This window comes from Salmo salar, chromosome ssa21, assembly GCF_905237065.1.
Source record: "Salmo salar chromosome ssa21, Ssal_v3.1, whole genome shotgun sequence".
In the NCBI taxonomy this organism is placed as follows: Eukaryota; Metazoa; Chordata; class Actinopteri; order Salmoniformes; family Salmonidae; genus Salmo; species Salmo salar.
This window is the reverse complement of record NC_059462.1, coordinates 5269549-5296192: the sequence shown is the minus strand read 5'-3', so window position 1 is coordinate 5296192 and position 26644 is coordinate 5269549.

Sequence of the window (26644 nt, the reverse complement as noted above, 5' to 3'; positions counted from 1 at the left end):
TTCAAAATGGCCCAAGTTGCGCCCCACCTCAAGAAACCAACACTCAACTCATCTGATGTCAACTGCTGTAGACCTGTATCCCTTCTTTCCAAAACACTTGAGCGTGCTGTCTCTGACCAACTCTTTTGTTATCTCTCTTAGAAGGATCTTCTTGACATTAACAAATCAGGCTTCAAGACGGGTCACTCAACCGAGACTGCACTTCTCTGTGTCACGGAGGCTCTCCTCACTGTCAAAGCTAACTATTTTTTCTTTGTTCTCATCCTCTTAGATATATCCACTGCCTTCGACACCGTGAACCATCAGATTCTCCTCTCCACCCTTTCAAGGCTGGGTGTCTCAGGCTCTGCACACTCTTGGATTGCATCCTATTTGGCAGGCCACTCCTACCATTTGATGTGGAGAGGATCTCTGTCTACACCACACACTCTTACTACTGGGGTCCCCCAGGGCTCGGTTCTAGGCCCTCTCCTCTTCGCTTTATACACCAAGTCACTCGGCTCTATCATATCTTCCCATGGTCTCTCCAATCCTTGCTATGCAGATGACAATCAATTTCTTTTCTCCTTCCCCCCTTCTGACACCCAGGTGGCGAAACACATCTCTGCGTGCCTGGCAGATATCTCAGCTCAAAGACCTCTCCATCCCGGTTGGCAATTCCACAGTGTTGCCCTCCAAGAACGCAAAGAACCTTGGAGTGACCCTGGACAACACCCTTTCGTTCTCAGCAAAAATCAAAGCATTTACTCGCTCCTGCTCTACCTTGCCCAGGAAGCAGCACAGGTCCTAATCAAGGCAGTTGTCTTCTCCCATCTGGACTATGGCAACTTGCTGTTGGTTGGACTCCCCGTTTGTGCCATCAAACCCCTGCAATTTGTCCATAACACTGCAGTATGCCTGATTTTCAAACTTCCCATGATCTCCCATGTTATCCTGCTCCTCCACACACTCCACTGGCTTCCAGTCTAAGCTCGCATCCACTACAAGACCATGGTGCTTCTCTACTTTCCTGAACCAACACTTGCACTTGGCTCACAGGATTGTGTAGAGGCACAGATCTGGGGAAGGGTACCAAAAAATGTCTGCAGCATTGAAGGTCCCCAAGAACACAATGGCCTCCATCATTCTTAAATGGAAGAAGTTTGGAACCACCAAGACTCTTCCTAGTGCTGTCCGCCTGTCCAAACTGAGCAATCAGGAGAGAAGGACCTTGTCAGGGAGGTAACCAAGAACCCAGTGATAACTCTGACAGAACTTCAGAGTTCCTCTGTGGAGATGGGAGAAACTTTCAGAATCACAACCATCTCTGCAGCACTCCACTAATCAGGCATTTATGGTAGAGTGGCCAAATGGAAGCAACTCCTCAGTAAAAGGCACATGACAGCCCACTTGGAGTTTGCCAAAAGGCACCTAAATGACTCTCAGACCATGAGAAACAAGATTCTCTGTGCTGATGAAACCAAGATCGAACTCTTTGGCCTGAATGCCAAGCGTCAAGTATTGAGGAAACCTGGCACGGTGTAGCATGGTGATGTTTTTCAGCAGCAGGGGCTGGGAGATTAGTCAGGATCAAGGGAAAGATGAACAGATCAAAGTCTAGAGAGATCCTTGATGAAAACCTGCTCCAAAGCGCTCAGGACTTCAGACTGGAGTGAAGGTTCACCTTCCAACAGGACAATGACCCTAAGCACACAGCCAAGACAACACAGCAGTGGCTTCAGGACAAGTTTCTTTATGTCCTTGAGTGGCCCGGCCAGATCCCAGACTTGAACCCAATCCAACTTCTCTGGAGAGACCTGAAAATAGGTGTGTTGTGACGCTCCCCATCCATCTTGACAGAGTTTGAGAGGATCTGCAGAGAAGAATGGGAGAAAGTCCCCAAATACAAGTGAGGCTGTAATCGCTGACAAAGGTGCTTCAACAAAGTATTGAGAAAAGGGTCTGAATACTTATGTAAATGTAATATTTCATTAAAAATGTACATACATTTGCAAAAATTTCGAAACCATTTTTCTTTGTCATTATTGGTTATTGTGTGTAGATTGAAGAGGGGAAAAAACTATTTCATACATTTTAGAATAAGGCTGTAACGCAACAAAATGTTGAAAAAGTCAAGGGGTCTGAATACTTTCCGAATGCTCTGGATAATAGTAAATGTAGATAACAACACTCCGACCAAGGACCTCAAAAAGTTAATAATGTTAGCTATCTAGTTTGCACTTTCTTTTTCCCTGGAGACTATTATGAGAAGATGGAGCTGAGAAGCCATAAGATGAGATGCTCCTATGAGGAATACAGCGGTCCCATCAGTGGGTGATTTACGCATGTAAGAAGAAAGTGGAATGGGGGTAGGTGTGATGATGAGCTTACATTATCTGATTGATTGAATAGTAGCTAGCTATTCTCATGATAAAATATGAAAGGCCTGTACATTTTCTTGTGGAAAGACTCAAAATGACTAAGAATGCTGAAAACGTTTTATTTTTTTTATTACTACAAATTGAGTGCTGCCATTATTTTCATCGTGATTCAAGTACTTTCCAACTAATTATACAATTTCCACGTGCTTGTGAAACAAATAAATTGACTTTAACTTATAGTGTTAGCCATGTAATAGATGACATTATGCCACAAAAACAGAACAGCTATCATGGTCTTCAGATATGTTCTCCTTTGTTAATTTCAAATGAATACCAACACTTCTTGTTCTGTTTTCCTTTATTTCTCACACAGGTTGAGATAGGACACCTGCCTGCTGTGGACAGTCCAAAAGAAACGGACTCCATGTCTGCTGGAGTATTATCACATTCAGAACCAAAATAAAGTACAAGCCTCAAACATTGCTGGTAAGTACTCAAAATATGACATCAATGTTCTTGTTTACACTTCAGCACTTGTTTTGTCATGGGATGGTAATGGAATCCTTGGCCTGTCCAGACAGATCTATTATAACAAAAGAACATGTGGCCTAATTGTCCCACCAGGATTGTTTGGTTGACTTTTGGAAAGTGGGGGGTTCCTTTGGGGGATGGTGCTCCCTTTCATGTGTGCTCAGAGGCACCCTTTTTCAGACTATATCCACTACACTAATCACTACACTACATTAATCTGATGAACTGTATCCGGCACAAAGATAATAAAACAAAAAACACTAGTAAATACTACAGTAATATCTGCAATAACTACAATAGTATATACTGTAGTTTTTACTATAGTAGTACACCACATTAGAGGGAAAAAAGTATGTGGACACCCCTTCAAATTAGTGGATTCGACACACAGCCAAGTACATCTCCATAGACAAACATTGGAAGTAGAATGGCCTGTGCGGAAAAGCTCAGTGACTTTCATCTGTCATAGGATGCCACCTTTCCAACGAGTCAGTTCGTCAAATTTCTGCCCTGCAAGAGCTGCCCTGGTAGAGCTGCCCTGGTAAGTACTGTTACTTACCAGGGCAGCTAAGTGGAAACATCTAGAAGCAACAATGTCTCAGCCGCGAAGTCGTAGGCCACACAAGCTCACAGAACGGGACAGCCGAGTGCTAAAGCGAATAGCGTATAAAAATCATCTGTCCTCGGTTGCAGCACTCACTACCGAGTTCCAAACTAACTCTGGAAGCAACGTCAGCACAAGAACTGTTCATCGGGAGCTTCCTGAAATGGGTTTCTATGGCCGAGCAGCCGCACACAAGCCTAAGATCACCATGCGCAATGCCAAGCATCGGCTGGAGTGGTGTAAAGCTCACATCCATTGGACTCTGGAGCAGTGGAAACGCGTTCTTTGGAGTGATGAATCTCACTTCACCATCTAGCAAGCCGACGGAGGAATCCGTGATGGTATGTTGGTGGTTGGAGATATCCCTCCAGTGGTGTGGAGGCTGTGCTTTGGCAAAGTGGGTGGGGTTATATCCTACCTGTTTGGCCCTGTCCGGGGGTTTCATCGGATGGGGCCACAGTGTCTCCTGACCCCTCCTGTCTCAGTCTCCAGTATTTATGCTGCAGTAGTTTATGTGTCGGGGGGCTAGGGTCAGTCTGTCACATCTGGAGTATTTCTCTTGTCTTTTCCGGTGTCCTGTGTGAATTTAAATATGCTCTCTCTAATTCTCTCTTTCTCTTTCTTTCTTTCTCTCTCTCGGAGGACCTGAGCCCTAGGACCATGCCTCAGGACTACCTGGCTTGATGACTCCTTGCTGTCCCCAGTTCACCTGGCCCTGCTGCTGCTCCAGCTCCAACTGTTCTGCCTGCAGCTATGGGACCCTGACCTGTTCACCGGACGTGCTACCTGTCCCAGACCTGTTGTCCTAGACCTGCTGGAACCCTGACCTTTTCACCGGATGTGCTACCTGTCCCAGACCTGCTGTTTTCAACTCTCTAGAGACAGCAGGAGCGATAGAGATACTCTCAAAGATCGGCTATGAAAAAGCCAACTGACACTTACTCTTGTGTTACTGACTTGTTGCACCCTCGACAACTACTATGATTATTATTATTTGACAATGCTGGTCATTTATGAACATTTGAACATCTAGGCCATGTGCTGTTATAATCTCCACCCGGCACAGCCAGAAGAGGACTGGCCACCCCTCATAGCCTGGTTCCTCTCTAGGTTTCTTCCTAGGTTTTGGCCTTTCTAGGGAGTTTTTCCTAGCCACCGTGCTTCTACACCTGCATTGCTTGCTGTTTGGGGTTTTAGGCTGGGTTTCTGTACAGCACTTTGAGATATCAGCTGATGTAAGAAGGGCTATATAAATACATTTGATTTGATTTGATCTGGGTTCGGCAGATGCCAGGAGAACGCTACCTAGCCCATTGCTTTGTGCCAACTTGTAAAGTGTGGTGGAGGAGGAATAATGGTCTGTGGCTGTTTTTCATGGTTCAGGCTTGGCGCCTGGGTACTCTTAAACGCTTCAGCAAAAAAATTACATTCTAGATTATTCTGTGCTTCCAACTTTGTGGCAATAGTTTGGGGAAGACCCTTTGCTATTTCAGCTTGATAATGCCCCCATGTACTTTAAAAAAGTAAAATATTTTTAACCTTTATTTAACTAGGCAAGTCAGTTAAGAACAAATTCTTATTTACAATGACGGCCTACCCCGGCCAAACCCTACCCCGGATGATGCTGGGCCAATTGTGAGTAGCTCTATGGGATTCTGAATCAGGGCTGGCTGGGATAGAGCCTGAAATCGAACCAGGGTCTGTAGTGACGCCTCTAGCACTGAGATGCAGTGCCTTAGACCGCTGCACCGCTCAGGAGCCCCGAGTGAACAAAGCAAGGTCCATACAGAAATGGTTTGTCGAGATCGGTGTGTAAGAAGTTGACTGGCCTGCCCAGAGCCCTGACCTCAACTCTATCGAACACCTTTGGGATGAATTGGAACGCCGACTGCGAGCCAGGCCCAACATCAGTGCCCGACCTCACTAATGCTCCTGTGGCTGAATGGAAGCAATTCCCCGCAGCAATGTTCCAACATTGAGTGGAAAGCCTTGCCAGAAGAGTAGAGGCTGATATAGCAACAAAGGGCGGACCAACTCCATATTAATGCACATCATTTTGGAATGAGACGTTTGACGAGCAGGCTTTGAAGGCTTTGAAAGGCTTTGAAAATAAAATCTTGGGGTATGCTTAACCCTTTTATTATGGCAAGTGAAAATTCAGGAGTAAAAATATGCTTAACAAGTCACATAATAAATTGCATGGACTCACTTTATTTGCAATAGTAGTGTTTAACATGATTTTTAAATTCACAGCTCTGTATCCCACACCTGTAAGGTCCCTCATTTGAGCAATGAATTTCAAGCACAGATTAATTCACGAAGACCAGGGAGGTTTTCCAATTGTTCACAAAGAAGGGGACCTATTGGTAGATTGGGAAAATATAAGACATTGAATATCCCTTTGAGCATGGTGCAGTTATTAATTACACTTTGGATGGTGTATCAATACACCTAGTCACTACAAAGATACAGTATCCCTTCCTATTTCAGTTGTCGGAGAAGAAGGAAACCAGGGATTTCAGGCCAATGGGGAGGCCAATGGGAGTTTAATGGCTGTGATAGGAGACAACTGAGGATGGATCAACAACATTGTACTTACTCTACAATACTAACATAAATTACAGAGTAAAAAGATGGAAGTCTGTACATGAATCCTGTTTGCAATATGGCACTAAAGTAATACTGCAAAAAATGTTCCAAAGAAATTAACTTTTTGTCCTGATACATAGCGTTATGTTTGGGGCAAATCCAACACAACACATCGCTAAGTAACAGGCTTGGGAACAGTAAAAGGGCACTGCGTTCATCCACCTCTGGCCTGCTCGCCTCCCTACCTCTGAGGAAGCACAGTTCCCACTCAGCCCAGTCAAAACTGTTCGCTGCTCTGGCACCCCAATGGTGGAACAAGCTCCCTCACGACGCCAGGACAGCGGAGTCAATCACCACCTTCCGGAGACACCTGAAACCCCACCTCTTTAAGGAATACCTGGGATAGGATAAAGTAATCCTTCTAACCCCCGCTAAAAGATTTAGATGCACTATTGTAAAGTGGTTGTTCCACTGGATATTATAAGGTGAATGCACCAATTTGTAAGTCGCTCTGGATATTAGCGTCTGCTAAATGACTTAAATGTAAATGTAAATGTTAATATTTTCAAGAATGGTGGTGGCTGCATAATGTTATGGCTATGCTTGTCATTGGCAAAGACTAGGGAGTTTTTTAGGATAAAAATACATGTAATAGAGCTAAGCACAGGCAAAATCCTGGAGTAAAACCTGATTCAGTCTGCTTTCCAAAAGACACTGGGAGACAAATGTACCTTTCAGCAGGACAATTAGCTATAACACAAGGCAAAATATACACTGCAGTTGCTTACCAAGACGACATTGAATGTTCCTCAGTGGCCTAGTTACAGCTTTGACTTAATCCGGCTTGAAAATCTATGACAAGATAAATTGTGTTTTATTTTCCATTATATTTACAACATTTTTAAAAAAGTTTTCTTTCACTTTCAGTATTTTGTGTAGATCATTGACAAAAAAATGACAATTAAATCCATTTGGGTGTCGACCCGTTAGGAAGTCCAGGACCCAGTTGCACCAGTTGCACAGGCGGGGTTCAAACCCAGGGCCCCAAGCTTTGTGATGAGCTTGGAGGGCACGATGGTGTTGAAGTCTGAGCTGTAGTCTATGAACAGCATTCTTTCATAGGTATTCGATCGATATCTATCTTACCTTTATACTGTATATTGTTTTATGTCCTCTGGATTTGAAAAGAAAGACGATGAGTTCAATCGTAAGCCTGTCAGGTATCCATAATTCTTGCACAGCATCCAACCTAGCTGACGTAATTCTATTTTCCTGATTTATGACCACTTTTTTTCTCTGGCCTCCATTGATTTAGTCTCACTAATTTTTACCATCCTACAAGGGTCAAAACTCCAATAAGTTTGTAATGGATTATGATAGAGACATGAGGTTTGGACCATTGGTTTTCTTAGAGGATTATCTACATTATCTACTTATTTTACCCATTGTTCATAAGATGCATTTTGGATTGGACACCCTATGTTATAACAACAGGTCCATTAGCATCTTCGGGATGGTGTCCCATCCACGGGACGGTTGAGCTAACGTAGGCTAATGCGATTAGCATGAGGTTGTAAGTAACAAGAAAATGCCCCAGGACATAGACATATCTGATATTGGCAGAAATCTTAAACTCTTGTTAATCTAACTGCACTGTCAAATTTACAGTAGCTAATACAGTGAAAGAATACCATGCTATTGTTTGAGGAGAGTACACAATTTTGAACATGAACAGTTTTTAATTAACAAATTAGGCACATTTGGGCAGTCTTGATACAACATTTTGAACAGAAATGCAATGGTTCATTGGATCAGCCTAAACTTTGCAAATACACTGCTGCTATCTAGTGGTCAAAATCTAAATTGCATATTGGCTGGAATAATACATTATGGCATTTCTCTTGCATTTCAAAGATGATGGTACAAAAAAATACTAAATAACGGTTGGTTTTGTCTTTGTATTATCTTGTACCAGTCTTTTGTGTTATATTCTCCTACATTCCTTTCACATTTCCACAAACCTCAAAGTGCTTCCTTTTAAACGGTACCAAGAATATGCATATCCTTGCTTCAGGGCCTGAGCTACAGGCAGTTAGATTTGGGTATGTCATTTTAGGTGAGTAGAACATTTAATATGGAACAGACATCAAACAGGATAGAGACAGTGTCAGAACTGGGTATGCAAAGACAAATAAACATTAATCCTGAAGCAGGGAACAGAGCTTGGGAACAGACAGATGTAGGGGAAGTAATGACACAGGTGATTGAATCCAGGTGAGTCCAGTAATTGCTGATGCGCGTGACGGGGGGAGGCAGCTGTGCATACTGATGGTGGCAGGAGTGCATAATGCTGGGAAGCCTGGCGTCTTTGAGTGCCAGGGAGGGGGAGCGGGATCAGGCGTGACAGATTCATATTTTTTTCACCCAACGTTTTACCTAAATCCAATGACATGGTGAAATATTTTATTGATTTGACGTTGAATTCACATTAGTTGACAACTCAACCAAATGAAAATCAAAACTACATGTTGAACTGACGTCTGTTCCCAGTGGGGTATGGTTTCGTTCCCACAACCAATGTGAAACCAAAAACATACGTTCCCACAACTTCCAAGGAACCTAATGTGCTAACTTCCATCTATTCTTTATTCCATCTTCTCCATCGCTTCTTAAGTTGATGACTGCTCTAAGGTAAAGCATTACGGTATACGCCAACATCTGTACCTAAAAAACTCACTAACTCATACTAGTAAGCAGCTTGGGTAAACAGCAGGGTCCACAGACACAAACACATTAGTCTATCCACTTCTGAGGAATTTATTTATTTTCTGTTTTCTGAGACAGCAGTCCAATGCTACACAGGCTCTGGGGCCACCACCTTGTGTGTGTCGCTGTGTTTCGTCAGAATACCCTACCCCAGACTCAGTCTTCACCAGTTCAAATAACTCCATTCAATCTCTTAGCAGCAAAAGCGTCGGCAAAGGCCTAATAAGCACAAGCTAAGCGTGCTAAGCTGCTTGTTGTCTTGTTTTTTCCTTTTCTTCTTCCATTCGGGGTGTAACACCGATAGGTTTAAGCTACTACATGATACTCAAATTTTCCCTATACCCATGATGAGGTTGCTATAACTTAGCCGACAAATTAACGTTTATAATGTAGGTGCACAGGTCGAGAGACTAATTGGAGTAATCAAGGCGACCGACAGTGACACATTCAATATCGCCTTGCACACTCTTGCCTGCATCTAGCTGATCTAGGGTGTAATCATTAGTCCAAAGAGTTGAATACACCCATGATCACACGCACACACAGTTCACTTTCATAGCAGCCATACAAACAGCATCATCACATCTACATGCTATCCTCCTCTCACATCTTCCCTTGTGGACTTCAGCACGTAACACAATCGCTGTCTGTGACCAGGCGGAAAAAAACTCTCCAAGCCAAACCTTCATACTATAACCAATAACCACTACATACAGCCTACATCGTTGTCACCATATTTGCTAAAGTCATAGTCAACAGAGCTACTAGAAATAACGCGTTAATAAACCCTCAATCCAATCCATGTGTACAATCACACAGTACAGTGCACAGCAAGCAGTTTAGCAGTTACACCGGCGGGCCCCGGTTGCAATACACCTAAAGCTTACCTTGACTTGGAATATTTGGAGTGTTGTATAGAATTAGCCAGCTAGCTAACAGAAATAACATTCCTCTCTGTTTGAATCAAGTTGTTGAGTAGGTTAACTTAGCTGCATTAGCTAAGTAAAAGTGAAAAAAAGACAGCTATTTCTCACACTCTCTGCTGCTTCATTTTTGAAGAAATGATATTGGTCAAAACTGTTCAACTATTGTCTTTTTCTCTCTTTGACACAGCTACTCACCACATTTTATGCACTGCAGTGCTAGCTAGATGTAGCTTATGCTTTCAGTACTAGATTCATTCTCTGATCCTTTGATTGGATGGACAACGTGTCAGTTCATGCTGCAAAGAGATATGATAGGTTGGAGGACGTCTTCTGGATGTCCATGGAAGGAGTTGAGAACAATGAGCCTCCTAGGTTTTGTATTGTAGTCAATGTACCCAGAGGAGGATGGAAAATAGCTGTCCTCCAGCTTCACCATGCTGCTACCCTACAGAGTTCTGTTGAGGCTACTGTAGACCTACATTGCAAAACAGTGTGTTTTGATCAGTTATTTGTTGATGTGAATATATTTAGTATAGTTTTATATAAAAAGGCAAACTTGTACTTTTTTTTTAAACCAAATTCACTGTGTAGGATGGACCTCCCCTTCCTCCTCTGAGAAGCTTCCACAGACACACACACCACCACCACCACCACCAGAGCAGTGCAAATAGATTGCATTCTCAAATTCACAATGGAAAGATAATTGGACAGAAAATGTGGTGGAAAAAGGGGTTTTATGTTGGTAATGCTGAAGTGTTAAATCACAGTGTGCACTCTGAGGGGTAGAAGTTTACTATGTTTAAGAGGCCCCCGTGGGAGGAACAGACTCCAGGCTGAGCGGAGTAGAGTAGAGCCACACATGAAAATTCATTCACAAGTACCTGTGAGCCGAGGTCAAACCAAACTTTGTGAAATGTTGCCAAAACATTTCGCACCGAGAAGCTCATTCAGTGCATCAAACTCAAATCAAAGGAATCGAGCAAAGAAAGAAAAAATCTGTAATCCAAATATACATCTACATGATTTCCTTACTGATGTAATTTGTTCTATAAAAATCGAGCAGTGATTCATAAGAATTAGCATGGGTCCAAACAGCAATAGTAGTGGGGTATACACTTTCACGGGGTCCGTGTATGTATGTATGTGTGAATGTTCAGATAACACTGTCTGTGTGTGTGTATAGTATTTGTGCATATGTGTGAGTGTGTGCGTGGTTGTGTGTCCATATGCATAAGGACAATGAATCACTTATAACAGCATCACTCCAGCAACTTTCTCTCTCCCTCTCTCCACCGTTTGACCAGCTGGCACATTGCACAGTCAAAGAGATTAAAAGAAACACTCCGTAGCCCGCCAGAGTGGTACTGATGGAACCTTTTATAAGCAAAATTGCTCCAGTGAGTGAAAACACAGAACACTCCGGCTCATATCACAGCTGTTAACTCAATCAGAACACAGGGTCCCACAACGACAAAAAAAGGGGGGACAACATTCTGTGTAACACGGCATCTGCTCTGTGAAATATCGAGCGGAGCGGTCACTGAAATAGCATGTTTTCACAAGTACCCATGTGATCAGCCGTAGACGAGTAAGGCCTTTATTAAGCCCCGCTGCTTCAAACAAGCACAGAACTCACTCAGCGCGTGGTTAGGCTGGTGATGACTTGGAGGCTCTTGTTGCTGTTAGTCCATCAGTGTTCCCTTGTATTGGAGTCCATTTTGCCTCCGCTGGCATGCTTCTCAAAGACAGCACTCCCATGCAGCTGTTGAGAGGTCGTCCCTGATGTCATCCTAATAGTGTCCCCCTGTTTAGCGTCCGTCTTTCGGCGCGGATACCTAAGCATTTTTGTTTGATGATATGTGGGTCTACTTTGTGGTTTTCACAGCTCAATCCACTGACAGGCCTCTGCACTTGGCTAGAACATCTCGGTTGTACATGGAATGTTGATTATGTATTATAAGAGTCATTTGACAACTTTTGCTTTATAATACGGAAATGTACAATTATATCATGAAAATTAATATTGATAAACTAATTAATGTATATTAAAAGTATGGGTGAGGACTGACACTCAATCATGGACCATTAAAGTATACTGATTAGGCCGTTGTATACTGACAAAATATTTTATTGTGAATCAAATGTGGCACCACACCCACAAATCAAAGAAAAAGCACTGGCTCTATTTTATGTTATCTTCCAAGAAGGGCAGCATCATGAAGGACATAGAATTATTGGGATCTGACAGAGAGTGCCAACGAGTCTTCAGTCCGAAACAGGTGTTCCAGCTCGGCCATGATATTTCACTGACTGTGTGTGCATGCGTACGTGTGTGTGTGTTTGTGTGTGTGCATGCGCACATGTGTGTGTGTGTGCATGCGTAAATGTATGTGTGTGTGTGTGATTGACTAGAAGATTCCAGAGCCTCGGCAGTACAGACAAACAGCAGCTTCCCTCTCCTCTGCACCGCAACATGTTCTCGCCCAGGGCAAGGCAAAATGCTTTAGCATTCTGCTACCCTGCCGCCGCAGACCAGGCACCAGGGGCCAACCAGCCAGACAACATTAAGGCAGAGTGGACGCGTGACAGGTCCAGGACAGTCAACCTCAACCTGGGTCGAGGCAAAGGGGACATGGGGAGGGGGTTATGGATGAACAGGCATACAAAGATAACCCCATGAGCCTTATGTGTGTGTTTGCGTATGAGTAACTCAGAAGTGGGAATGTGTGGTGGAGTCTGGGTTTGTAATGTTGTTACTGTTGTGGCAATGATGTCTTTTGTCTATCAAAAGGTATTCAAAATTGACACTCAACAGAATGTCAGGTCTGTGATGAAAGAGAAAAAGAGAAAGAGCTGTGAACTCACTGTCAGTGTTGACTTGATTAGAGAACGTAGCCCATCGTGGCAGGGTTTGGTTTAGTTAACTCTGTACTAACGCCCCTCGACAGTCCCGCCGAATTCCTCCACTGTAATCAAATGCAACCGCGAGGAAATAACCTTGGCAACTGAGCCCCCAAACAAGAGGAGACTTTATTATTGTTTTAATTATGCTCTTTTCGTTTTATTTCCCATGGCTTGCCGCGAGACAGCGGTGAAAGTCGGCAGGAGTGTTAGAATGAGAGAAAAGTAAATAAAAACCTGTCGGGTGTGAGGATATCCCCCAGTGATTCTTAAGCATGTACAAAAGCTGGCACGTACGAACTAACTCTTATTATTAAATTCAATACATATACATATATTCCTGATGCATAATTTATAGCAGCTTCTGTAGCATTACTGCCAACACCAGAGAATAGGTTTGCTTCCACATTTCCTCCATTTGGAATTTTCTGCAAAGAATTTAGTGCAGAGCACAAAAATACAAAACACTGAAAAAGGTCATCGTTTTTGCAGGGGGGGTAATCTAATATTTCACGATTATTCACATGGCCAGGTCACCAGAAATATTTACAGTTCATACTTTTTCACATCACTTTTTACATGAAGGTTTTAAAGGGACATGACATGTTTTTCTCAAGTTTTCTTTGCTTAATGCATTATGCAATTGCTTTCAAAGTGTCTGAGTCTTGATAAATGGTTAAACTGTTCAAAAAAGTATATTATTACTATTTCTGTATGTTATGAATACAATTGACACAAAGGTCTGAGGCACAGATTAACAGAATGATCCTATTTTGTTTGTCTCTCTGTTTTCAATTGTTGTGAATTCTTCAGTTAAATATGGTCCTACCAAAGATAAGAAATAGCTTCAATACTTGTTTTGTACTTAAATCCAAGACAAAAACATATTTGTTCTCATAGAACCTTATTCATCTGTGTGTCAGACAAAGGGTTAATGGGCCAAAACAACTCAATTAAATAAGTCAACAGTTTGTGGTTCCCATCATTAGCTCTGCGGCCAGCCAGGCCAGAATATTGCACATTCCACAGTAAAGCGGACCATCTGGTCACACAGCAGACAAAAGTTTTCTTTCATATTAGCTGTTTATTGTTCCGTTAGATTGATGCTGTTAATATCAGCCTTCCAGAATGACAGATTAGCATCACTTGCTAATCAGCGCTATTAGGAGATAAATATCTGTAATTGAATCACTACAGTCATTCCTTTTACAATAATACGATTTACAAATGTAAGTGATTAAGTAATTAGCTTACATCTCCGTAGATTACAATCCCTTGGAGTTTGGTGCGTCTGGCTTTCTGAAGATTACGGCCTTTCATTTAGGTCGCCCCCTTCTTTTTATTGTGAATGCGATTTGTCTGCTCTTGGCCAAAGAACTTTACAAATGACCCCCACATCCTTGCAAAGACTGTTCTTTTCTTTTTTTCTTTCTCAAGTGCACCATTTCCCCCCTCTGTGAGTGTACATGTTGCACAAGTGGTGCACACCAGGGAAATGAATGCCTTACATTTAATTCAATTGAAAAATTATGTGCACTTGATAAAATAAAGCCAGGCTGTGGGCTGGCATATCTAAACAGCTATCAAGGATTTCTTTGTTGCTGGGAGAACACTGGCCCTTGGGCTACTCCTGGTTTCAACATTCTAAAGCTATACCCCCTTTATTTACAAAGTAATTTGTCAGTTAGTGTTAATTTCCTAAATGCGACATAAAAGGAGTGCAGCGCGGAGACCGAAAAAAATGAAAGGGGAAAATCATAAAAACAGCAGAGAATCAGGGAAAATTGCTTCCATCTGTTTGGGGGCTGCCATAACGGAGTGGAGGCGAGCGCAGCCTAACTGCCTCTGACCTGCCCAGACTGTGCCGATTCAGTTTGAAAGGCCCGGCTTCTCTAATGAAGGCCTAATTTTTATTGCCACTCCATTGACTTCAAAGCCGTTCACGTTGCCAAACATAATTTCACTGGAGGTATTTTCAGGTGCACTGCAAATAGTTCATAAATAATTTCCCCATTAGTCTACTTCTCCCCCTCCGAGCCATGCATGCTGCAAACTCTCGGGGTTGAATGTTTCATCTGTTACACCCCCCCAACCCCTCACCTCCAACCCCTTCACCCCCACCCCACCCACCCACCCCAACCCTCCCAACGCCCCTCACCTCCTTCCTCCAGGAGCTTAAGGAGTCAAATGCCACTTAGCGGCTCTGTAACTTCTCCAGAGTGGTTGAGAGAGACAGGCCAGGCATGGGCTGAACCCTGTCATTCTCAGTGTAAAGACCCACAGCCACAGAGAGAAAGAAAGAGAGAAAGAGGGAGAGAGAGAAAAGGACTCAGCCATTACAGGATTAGTGAATTAAAATAAATCCAACTCTAGGAGCCCCAACACTGATGCCTTATTGATCATGACCAGGTTGCCACTTTGAATGGTTACCTGCTATTGTGCAGTGAACAGGGTATGAGCTGCAACATCATACACCCATCAGCTAGTATTTCACACAGGAAGGCCTCCACTTCCACCATACTTTGATGGACTGTTGTTAAGCACTTGTACACCAATATACCTTAGTTCTCCAATTTATATTGGAAGTGTTTTTGTTTTTTTTTTAATCCACTCTTTCTCGTCAAGTGTAGTCATGTACATTCTTCAATAAAAAAGGTATATCTTTCATGTCAAATCCAGATTATAATTAATAGTGAAAGCCTGATTGAATTATGCAATCGAAGGCCTAATTTAAAACAAATTAATAAGAAAAGGAACGATGGCATCATAGCGCATTTTTTGCATTTCCAGACATTCTCCCAGAATGATTGGAATCTTGTGGGGCCATGCCTTGATTTAGCAAGCCATTAAACTAGTTTCTCCCTTTGTCAAACACTCAGTAAAGAACTTCATAAAAACGAGGAAGCTTTTGATAGGTAATAACACTCAGGAACCAGAACCCAGATGAGCTGGACCTTTCTGGAATTGACTGAATTGAGTAGCTTCCTCAAATGTAAATCTAGGAAACTAGAATGCCACGCCAAACCCCTATTATTACAACCCCCCCCCCCATTTCGCCCACTTTTCGTTTTGGAATATTATTATTTAATTGCAATTCCTTCCCCGCAGCAGACCAGATTCTTTGAATGGGGGAAATGGAACTTGTTTTATTGTAAGCAGGCAAGTATTTGGCAATAACGCGTGGTGGTATCATTATACACATAACATGCTTAACATGAACACAGACCATAAATCACTATGATTATACTGTCTCTCTCTTTCTCTCTCCACTCCTTCTCTCCCTCTGTCTGATAATTGCTGCTGGCTTGTCTGAACCTGTGCCCAAGTTTGTTCTCACGTCAGGAATTAGGTTTCATTTTTTTGTGGGGGGGGAAATGGCGGAAATGTCAGGATTGTCGGGAGCGATTGGGAGGAAATGCGGGGCTTTTATTTATGGCTCGTATACCTGGGACTTAAACAGAGCCACTGCTGTGGTTCTGTGGTGTTTTATCACAGTTTTATCACAAGCCATTTATCCCCAGCTTAACTCGTTATCAGTGGACAGTTGTGTAGCTGGGCTTTGTGGCTGAAGCCAATTACACGGTGGCTGTATTTACTGTTTGACAAGGCCATGCTCATTTACCTCTAGTTGTGGCTGATTTTTCTCTCTCTCTCTCGCTCCCATGGTGACCCTGGTTATGGCTGTATTCATGGCTACAGTGTGTTACAAGCTGTTGAATACTTCCTGACACACAGGCCACCCCAATATGGCCTTAACACACTACCATGTGTCCTCAACCTCTATCCTGACAAACTCCCTAGGACTAGGATATGATCAGAGGGTCATAAGAGATCAAGAAACCTCTCTCACACCCTAAATGAAGGTCCAGTAATAGGTTAAATAAATTATTTGACATTGATCTAGTCACAATTTCAAAAATTTTGCTGTGAAATCACAGTAATTAATAGTTATAAATGACTTATTGGTTTTTGTGATGTCAGAATATTGATTTGTAAATGAACAGATCATTCGTAAAGGCTTTATTAATGATGTTTTACTATGTATTACTTAAGTGTAGACCTTAAGTAAGAACTTTGGTTTCACAGATGGACTACTCTAGCCTCAACACCAGTCTCTTTAGCTGACATTCGACTCCTTGCCACTTCTTGCCTTTGGCACATGACATGGGGTGGATTAGCTGGAGAAACTGGTACACAGCTTGGACTACTCAGCCAAAATAAAAGGTTTCTGTTTCAGTTCTCAACGTAGACAGATCATTATTGGGCCCTTCCTTTGATATCCGTCATTTCCAATGTAAGATGACTATACTTTAACTTGAGCCATGACCTTTCCACACAATAGTAGTTCACTGCACAATGATTGCATGACACAAACTACATAGGTTCAGTGGTGACTTGTCATTCAGGGCAGGTGGGGCAGAAATAAAAATATATAATAGTAATTAAAATAAAATAAAATAAATATATATATATATGTATTTCTGGGGGGGGTTGCCTGTTTTGCATGTTGTTTTGGCATTAATATGTGTTACATATCAGTTTGCAAACAACGTAAAAAATGTATATATATATCATTCAGTTAACAAAGCTGCATACACACATGGTCTCTTTTTTGTTTTCTTGAGTAAAGCAGCTCCAAAATGCAGGTGTTTCAGCCTAGCTCAGTGCTTTATGTGGTGGTGGGGCGAGCCAGCAGAAAATACGGAGCATTGCGCCGTGATTGGCTCAGTGTTCTGTCACTCATGGGGACAGTACATCATCGCCAAGTTTAAGTGCCATAGAGTCATCTTCATGAATCAAGTCGACAATCTACTGGCAAATCCTTTTTAATCCTTGTCATATGAAGAGAAATAATGAAGAGAAATTATTGATAAAACGTATCGGTGCTCATCGGCCATTGGACATAAAGATTACACAACAAGTTGGAAATTGCAAATTCAACAATGAGTTGTTTGGAAGGAATCAGTTGCTAATTACAAGCATTGCAACACAACCACTAACGTTAGCCTGCTATTCAATGGAGTGGCTGTGTGTTTTTTTCCCGAGTTCCCACCATAAATCCAGAGAATGCCAGACTTTGATGACAAAGTTTGATGAGAAAATTTTCCCACAAAGGACAACTGCGTCACATTTACAAGGTGAGTCCAAAAATATCTTGTATGCTGCTGCGTAAAAGATGTAAAATGCAAGGGAGATTCTACTTCCGGTTTGGAGCGAGCAGTCGCACCACGCTTCGCTCCACAGGTAATATTACACTTCGCTACATTACAACGGCTTGATTTGTTTGATCTGAGCAATTCTTCTTAGCTAGCTACATAGCCGTCTTTGTATCAAAGATAATTGTGTAGTTTAGAGTAACTGAGTAATTATCGAGGCTAGCTATCTTCGTCCTCCTAACGTAGTCAACACTGCTAGCTGCTAGCTAGCTAGTCATCACTGTTAGCTAGCCAACTTCTACCGACTAGCAGCACCGCAGAAACTATTGCATTACAACGCAACGACTTGATTAGTGTGGTGTTAGTGTTAGTTAGCCAGCTACATAGTTGTCTTTGCTGTCTCTGTATCTAAGATAATTGTGTAGTTTGAGTTTGAGTATTATCGAGGTGTGCTAGCCAGCCGCGACGCGGCGCCAGACTTACTCAACACACCTAGTCATCATTAACCCACTGCCAGCTAGCCAACCGTTACCGACTAGCAGCGCTGTAGTTACTAATACTTTACAACGGAACGATTTGACTAGTGCAGTGTTACCTAGCTAGCTACCTAGTTGTCTTTGTCATAGCTTGATACTTGTTAATTGATAATTGTTAGCTAGCCAGCCATCGAGGTTAGCTAGCCAGCTATTTCCGTCCCCCGCGACGCCATTTTTCCTAACCTAGCCAACTATTACCGACGAGCAGCATTGTTGAAACTAAATACACTACAAGGAACGTCTTGATTAGTGTTATGTTAGCTAGCTAGCTACAAAGTTGCTTTGTATCATGACAAGGTGTAGTACTGAAACTACCGAGGTTACCTAGCCAGCTACACGTTCAAAGTCAACAACGCAGCCACTGCTAGCTAGCCTACTCCACCAGCCAGCAGTACTGTATCATTTTAGTCAATAACATTTTTGCAACGTAAGCTTAACTTCCTGAACATTCGAGACGTGTAGTCCACTTGTCACTCCAATCTCATTTGCATTAGCGTAGCCTCTTCTGTAGCTTGTCTACTATGTGTCTGCCTATCCCTGTTCTCTCTCCTCTGCACAGGCCATACAAACGCTCCACACCGCGTGGCCGCTGCCACTCTAACCTGGTGGTCCCAGCGCGCACGACCCACGTGGAGTTCCAGGTCTCCGGCAGCCTCTGGAACTGCCGGTCTGCGGCCAACAAGGCTGAGTTCATCTCAGCCTATGCTACCCTCCAGTCCCTAGACTTCCTGGCGCTGACGGAAACATGGATCACCACAGATAACACTGCTACTCCTACTGCTCTCTCCTCGTCTGACTACGTGTTCTCGCATACCCCTAGAGCATCGAGCCAGCGGGGTGGTGGCACTGGAATCCTCATCTCTCCCAAGTGGACATTCTCTCTTTCTCCCCTGACCCATCTGTCTATCTCCTCATTTGAATTCCATGCACAGTTACCAGCCCTTTCAAGCTTAACATCCTTATCATTTATCGCCCTCCAGGTTCCCTTGGAGAGTTCATCAATGAGCTTGACGCCTTGATAAGTTCCTTTCCTGAGGATGGCTCACCTCTCACAGTTCTGGGTGACTTTAACCTCCCCACGTCTACCTTCGACTCATTCCTCTCTGCCTCCTTCTTTCCACTCCTCTCCTCTTTCGACCTCACCCTCTCACCTTCCCCCCCTACTCACAAGGCAGGCAATACGCTTGACCTCATCTTTACTAGATGCTGTTCTTCCACTAATCTCATTGCAACTCCCCTCCAAGTCTCCGACCACTACCTTGTATCCTTTTCCCTCTCGCTCTCATCCAACACTTCTCACTCTCCCCCTACTCGGATGGTATTGCGCCGTCCCAACCTTCGCTCTCTCTCTCCCGCTACTCTCTCCTCTTCCATCCTATCATCTCTTCCCTCTGCTCAAACCTTCTCCAACCTATCTCCTGATTCTGCCTCCTCAACCCTCCTCTCCTCCCTCTCTGCATCCTTTGATTTCTCTGTCCCCTATCCTCCAGGCCGGCTCGGTCCTCCCCTCCTGCTCCGTGGCTCGACGACTCACTGCGAGCTCACTGAACAGGGCTCCGGGCAGCCGAGCGGAAATGGAGGAAAACTCGCCTCCCTGCGGACCTGGCATCCTTTCACTCCCTCCTCTCTACATTTTCCTCTTCTGTCTCTGCTGCTAAAGCCACTTTCTACCACTCTAAACTCCAAGCATCTGCCTCTAACCCTAGGAAGCTCTTTGCTACCTTCTCCTCCCTCCTGAATCCTCCTCCCCCTCCCCCCCCCTCATCCCTCTCTGCGGATGACTTCGTCAACCATTTTGAAAAGAAGGTTGACGACATCCGATCCTCGTTTGCTAAGTCAAACGACACTGCTGGTCCTGCTCACACTGCCCTACCCTGTGCTTTGACCTCTTTCTCCCCTCTCTCTCCAGATGAAATCTCGCGTCTTGTGACAGCCGGCCGCCCAACAACCTGCCCACTTGACCCTATCCCCTCCTCTCTTCTCCAGAACATTTCCGGAGACCTTCTCCCCTACCTCACCTCGCTCATCAACGCATCCTTGACCGCTGGCTACGTCCCTTCCGTCTTCAAGAGAGCGAGAGTTGCACCCCTTCTGAAAAAACCTACACTCGATCCCTCCGATGTCAACAACTACAGACCAGTATCCCTTCTTTCCTTTCTCTCCAAAACTCTTGAACGCGCCGTCCTTGGCCAGCTCTCTTGCTATCTCTCTCAGAATGACCTTCTTGATCCTTATCAGTCAGGTTTCAAGACTGGGCATTCAACTGAGACTGCTCTTCTCTGTGTCACGGAGGCTCTCCGCACTGCTAAAGCTAACTCTCTCTCCTCTGCTCTCATCCTTCTAGACCTATCTGCTGCCTTTGATACCGTGAACCATCAGATCCTCCTCTCCACCCTCTCCGAGCTGGGCATCTCCGGCACCGCGCACGCTTGGATTGCGTCCTACCTGACAGGTCGCTCCTACCAGGTGGCGTGGCGAGAATCCGTCTCCGCACCACGTGCTCTCACCACTGGTGTCCCCCAGGGCTCTGTTCTTGGCCCGCTCCTATTGTCGCTATACACCAAGTCACTTGGCTCTGTCATATCCTCACATGGTCTCTCATATCATTGCTATGCAGATGACACACAATTAATCTTCTCCTTTCCCCCTTCTGACAACCAGGTGGCGAATCGCATCTCTGCATGTCTGGCAGACATATCAGTGTGGATGACGGATCACCACCTCAAGCTGAACCTCGGCAAGACGGAGCTGCTCTTCCTCCCGGGGAAGGACTGCCCGTTCCATGATCTCGCCATCACGGTTGACAACTCCCTTGTGTCCTCCTCCCAGAGTGCTAAGAGCCTTGGCGTGACCCTGGACAACACCCTGTCGTTCTCCACCAACATCAAGGCGGTGACCCGATCCTGTAGGTTCATGCTCTACAACATTCGCAGAGTACGACCCTGCCTCACACAGGAAGCGGCACAGGTCCTAATCCAGGCACTTGTCATCTCCCGTCTGGATTATTGCAACTCGCTGTTGGCTAGGCTCCCTGCCTGTGCCATTAAACCCCTACAACTCATCCAGAACGCCGCAGCCCGTCTGGTGTTCAACCTTCCCAAGTTCTCTCACGTCACCCCGCTCCTCCGCTCTCTCCACTGGCTTCCAGTCGAAGCTCGCATCCGCTACAAGACCATGGTGCTTGCCTACGGAGCTGTGAGGGGAACGGCACCTCCGTACCTTCAGGCTCTGATCAGGCCCTACACCCAAACAAGGGCACTCCGTTCATCCACCTCTGGCCTGCTCGCCTCCCTACCTCTGAGGAAGCACAGTTCCCGCTAAGCCCAGTCAAAACTGTTCGCTGCTCTGGCACCCCAATGGTGGAACAAGCTCCCTCACGACGCCAGGACAGCGGAGTCAATCACCACCTTCCGGAGACACCTGAAACCCCACCTCTTCAAGGAATACCTGGGATAGGATAAAGTAATCCTTCTAACCCCCCCCTTAAAAGATTTAGATGCACTATTGTAAAGTGGTTGTTCCACTGGATATTATAGGTGAATGCACCAATTTGTAAGTCGCTCTGGATAAGAGCGTCTGCTAAATGTCTAAAATGTAAAAAATGTCTACTGTAGCTAAGAAAGTAATACTAAGTGTATGTTGTGTAGTAAGCTGTTAGTAGCCCATGTGCCTCACCCTAATAATTTGGTGTATTTTCACCAATGCGGTATTGTAAACACATCGTTCGTGGCCCGGTGTGTGCTTGTTTGCCAACTTTTTTTGTGCAGCTTTGACAGCTTTGACAGTAGTGGTGGCGCTTGGCTTGCATGTGCAAATTCAGCACACACAACATTCTATAATAAAAATGTGTTATTTGACGTGTCAAATTAAAATCTTATTTAACTTGTCAAATAGTGTTATATGACGTGTATCTTTTTTGACACGCAAAGACCCAAATGGCGTTCAATGTGCCTCACCCTAATAATTTGGTCTATTTTCACCTCTTTATTTCGCCTACTGTTCTAACTTGGTGGTTAACATGTAGCCTATAACCTGTTTTAGAGAAATGTAATCATTGAATATTCATTGTCTGAAGAGCTTTCCTTGTCTGTTTATATGCCCCCTTTAAACATCCTACGGTTCTGACTTGTTGTACAGGGAGTACACTGTACAACATGTAGTCCATGTTCTGAATTCTGTCGCTGTACATTTCAAAAGTACTGAACAAATTATTATATTGACAACGTCCGTCGTCCCTTGCACATTGTCATAATCAAAATTATGGATTGCCTCCTATGTGCTTGTCGCCCCCTTATGCCATAGTTTGTACATCTCAACTGTCAGTAGAAACCACATTTGTTTAAGCAAGTCAGCCATATCAGCTGTTTTTCAAAAGGCAGTAAATGAGGCTGAATTAAAAGGCAGTAAATGAGGCTGACTCTGCTGTTGGGACAGCTTTATGTAGACCCTAACAGTTTGTGGGCACCGTTTGTCACTGTTATAATGCAATTAATGTATTGTTTAGTGTTGTGTAGTGGCTTTGCTGGCATGCATCCCCAATTTCTTTTTTTTCCCCACCAAGATTTACATGCTAAAATCGCCACTGCATAGGTTAGGTTCCAGTCTTATTTTATCCTACCTAAAAATACACATAATTCTGAAAAACACATGAAGCCAACTCACTTTGATATGCCTAACGCTGGTCCAGTGGGTAACCTGTTGGGGCTAGGGGGCAGTATTTGCACGGCCGGATAAAAAACGTACCCGATTTAATCTGGTTACTACTCCTGCCCAGTAACGAGAATATGCATATAATTATTGGCTTTGGATAGAAAACACCCTAAAGTTTCTAAAACTGTTTGAATGGTGTCTGTGAGTATAACAGAACTCATTTGGCAGGCCAAAACCTGAGAAGATTCCTTACAGGAAGTGGCCTGTCTGACCATTTCTTGCCCTCCTTAATCATCTCTAACAAATACAGGGGATCTCTGGCATGACGTGACACTTCCTACGGCTCCCATGGGCTCTCAGAAGGCGGGAAAAAGCTGAACGATGTAATTCCATCCCCAGGCTGAAACACATTAGCGCGTTTGGCAAGTGCTCTATCAGAGGGCCATTAGACTGAGGCTCGTGCATGAGGGGATAGCATGCTTTTACTTTCACTCTCATTGTAATAAAAAACGATTTCCCGGTCGGAATATTATCGCTTTTTTACGAGAAAAATTGCATAAAAATGGATTTTAAATAGCGGTTGACATGCTTCGAAGTACGGTAATGAATTTTTTTGTGACGAAATGCGCCATGCTCGTCACCCTTATTTACCCTTTCGGATAGTGTCTTGAACGCACGAACAAAACGCCGCTATTTGGATATAACAATGGATTATTTGGGACCAAACCAACATTTGTTATTGAAGTAGAAGTCCTGGGAGTGAATTCTGACGAAGAACAGCAAAGGTAATAACATTTTTCTTATAGTAAATCTGACTTTTGTGAGTGCTAAACTTGCTGGGTGTCTAAATAGCTAGCCCTGTGATGCCGGGCTATCTACTGAGAATATTGCAAAATGTGCTTTCACCGAAAAGCTATTTTAAAATCGGACATATCGAGTGCATAAAGGAGTTCTGTATCTATAATTCTTTAAAAAATTGTTATGTTTTTTGTGAACGTTTATCGTGAGTAATTTAGTAAATTCACCGGCAGTGTTCAGTCGGAATGCTAGTCACATGCTAGTCACATGCTAATGTAAAAAGCTGGTTTTTGAGATAAATATGAACTTGATTGAACAAAACATGCATGTATTGTATAACATAATGTCCTAGGGTTGTCATCTGATGAAGATCATCAAAGGTTAGTGCTGCATTTAGCTGTGGTTTGGGTTTATGTGACATTATATGCTAGCTTGAAAAATGGGTGTCTGATTATTTCTGGCTGGGTACTCTGCTGACATAACCTAATGTTTTGTTTTCGTTGTAAAGCCTTTTTGAAATCAGACAGTGTGGTTAGATTAACGAGAGTCTTGTCTTTAAAATGGTGTAAAATAGTCATATGTTTGAAAAATTGAAGTTTTTGCATTTTTGAGGTATTTGAATATCGCGCCACGGGATTACACTGGCTGTTGAGTAGGTGGGACGCAAGCGTCCCACCTAGCCCATAGAGGGTAACTGTCACGGTTGTCGTAGGAATGAGCGGACCAAAGTGCAGCGTGTGTGTCGTTCCACATTTGATTTATACTGTGAAACTATGCAATACATAAATTAACTGAATGACAAAAAAAAAAACGTGACATAGAGGTGAAACATACACAACTCAAAATTAATCTCCCACAAACCCAGGTGGAAAAAAACCCTGCTTAAGTACAATCTCCAATTTGAGACAACGAGGACCAGCTGCCTCTAATTGGAGATCATCCCAAACAAACCCAACATAGAAATACAAAACTAGAACCTGAACATAGAAATACAAAACATAGAAAAATACCCTGTCACGCCCTGACCTACTCTACCATAGAAAATAACATCTTACTATGCTCAGGATGTGACAGTACCCCCCCCAAAGGTGCGGACTCCGGCCACACCTAAACAAAAACAACAACCCCCCCCTCCGAACAAAAAGGGAGGGCAGGTTGGGTAACTATTGTCTATGGCGGCTCTAGTGCAGTACCCATAACCTTCTCATCCCGCGGATCCTCCCACAGAGGAGGCGGCTCCGGTTCGGGGGCGTAAACCCCGCTCCGCCCGCTTATCCCTCTGCTTCTGTACCACTGGACCGTGGATCATCGTCGGAGGAACCGGACTGCGGATCGTCGCTGAAGACTCTGGGCTGCAGGCCGTCTCAGGAGGTTCCGGGCTGCAGGCCGTCTCAGGAGGTTCTGGACTGTAGGCCATCGCTACAGGCTCCATGCCATGGATCATCACTGCAGGCTCCGCGCCATGGATCATCACTGGAGGCTCCGGGCCATGGATTATCACTGGAGGCTTTGTGCCATGGATCATCTCTACAGGCTCCGGGCCATGGATCATCACTGGAGGCTTCATACGTGGAGCCGGAATAGGTCTTACGTCGCTGGAGAATCCGGACTGGGGAACGTCGCTGAGAGTTCTGGACTAGGGAACGTCACTGGAGGCCGGGTGCGCAGAGCAGGCACAGGGTATACTGTGCCTTGGAGGCGCACTGGAGGTCTGGAGCTTATGACTGGCACAACCCATCCTGGCTGGATACTTACTTTAGTCCGGCAAGGGCGGGTCGCTGGCACAGGACGAACTGGGCTGTGCAGGCGCACTGGCGACACGGTGCGTAGAACTGGCGTAGGATATACTGGGCCGTGGAGGCGCACTGGAGGTCTGGAGCTTATGACTGGCACAACCCGTCCTGGCTGGATACCCCCCGTAGCCCAGGAAGCGCGGGGCGTTGGAACAGGTCGCACAGGTTTGTGCTGGCGAACTGGGGGTACCGTGCGTAGAGCTGGCGCAGAATAACCTGGACTGAAGAGACACACCGGAGACCAGGAACACTGAGCAGGCACAATCCTTCCTGGCTGAATGCCAACTCTAGCACGGCAACTGTGGGAAGCTTGCACCGAGCGCACCGGGCTGTAGCTGTGCACTGGCGACACAGTGCACATCCCCGCATAACACGGTGCTTGCTCGATCACTCGCTCCCCATGGTAAGCACGGGGAGTTGGCTCAGGTCTCCAACCTGACTCTACCAATCTCCCCGTGTGCCCCCCAATTTTTTTTTGGGGGGGGCTGCCTCTCGCACTTGCCTCATGGTTGGTATAGTGCTTCATAATAACGCAGCTCTGCTCTTGCTGCCTCAATCTCCTCCCTAGGGCGGCGATACTCCCCAGCCTGACTCCAGGGTCCTTTCCCGTCCAGAATCTCCTCCCATGTCCAGTTGTCCTGACCACGCTGCTTGGTCCTTTTGGGGTGGGGTGAGCGGACCAAAGTGCAGCGTGTGTGTCGTTCCCCATTTTATTTATACTGTGAAACTATGCAATACATAAATAAACTGAATGACAAAAAAAAAAAAACGTGACGCAGAGGTGAAACTTACACAACTCAAAATTAATCTCCCACAAACCCAGGTGGAAAAAAACCCTGCTTAAGTACAATCTCCAATTTGAGACAACGAGGACCAGCTGCCTCTAATTGGAGATCATCCCAAACAAACCCAACATAGAAACACAAAACTAGAACCTGAACATAGAAATACAAAACATAGAAAAACACCCCCTGTCACGCCCTGACCTACTCTACCATAGAAAATAACATCTTACTATGGTCAGGACCTGACCA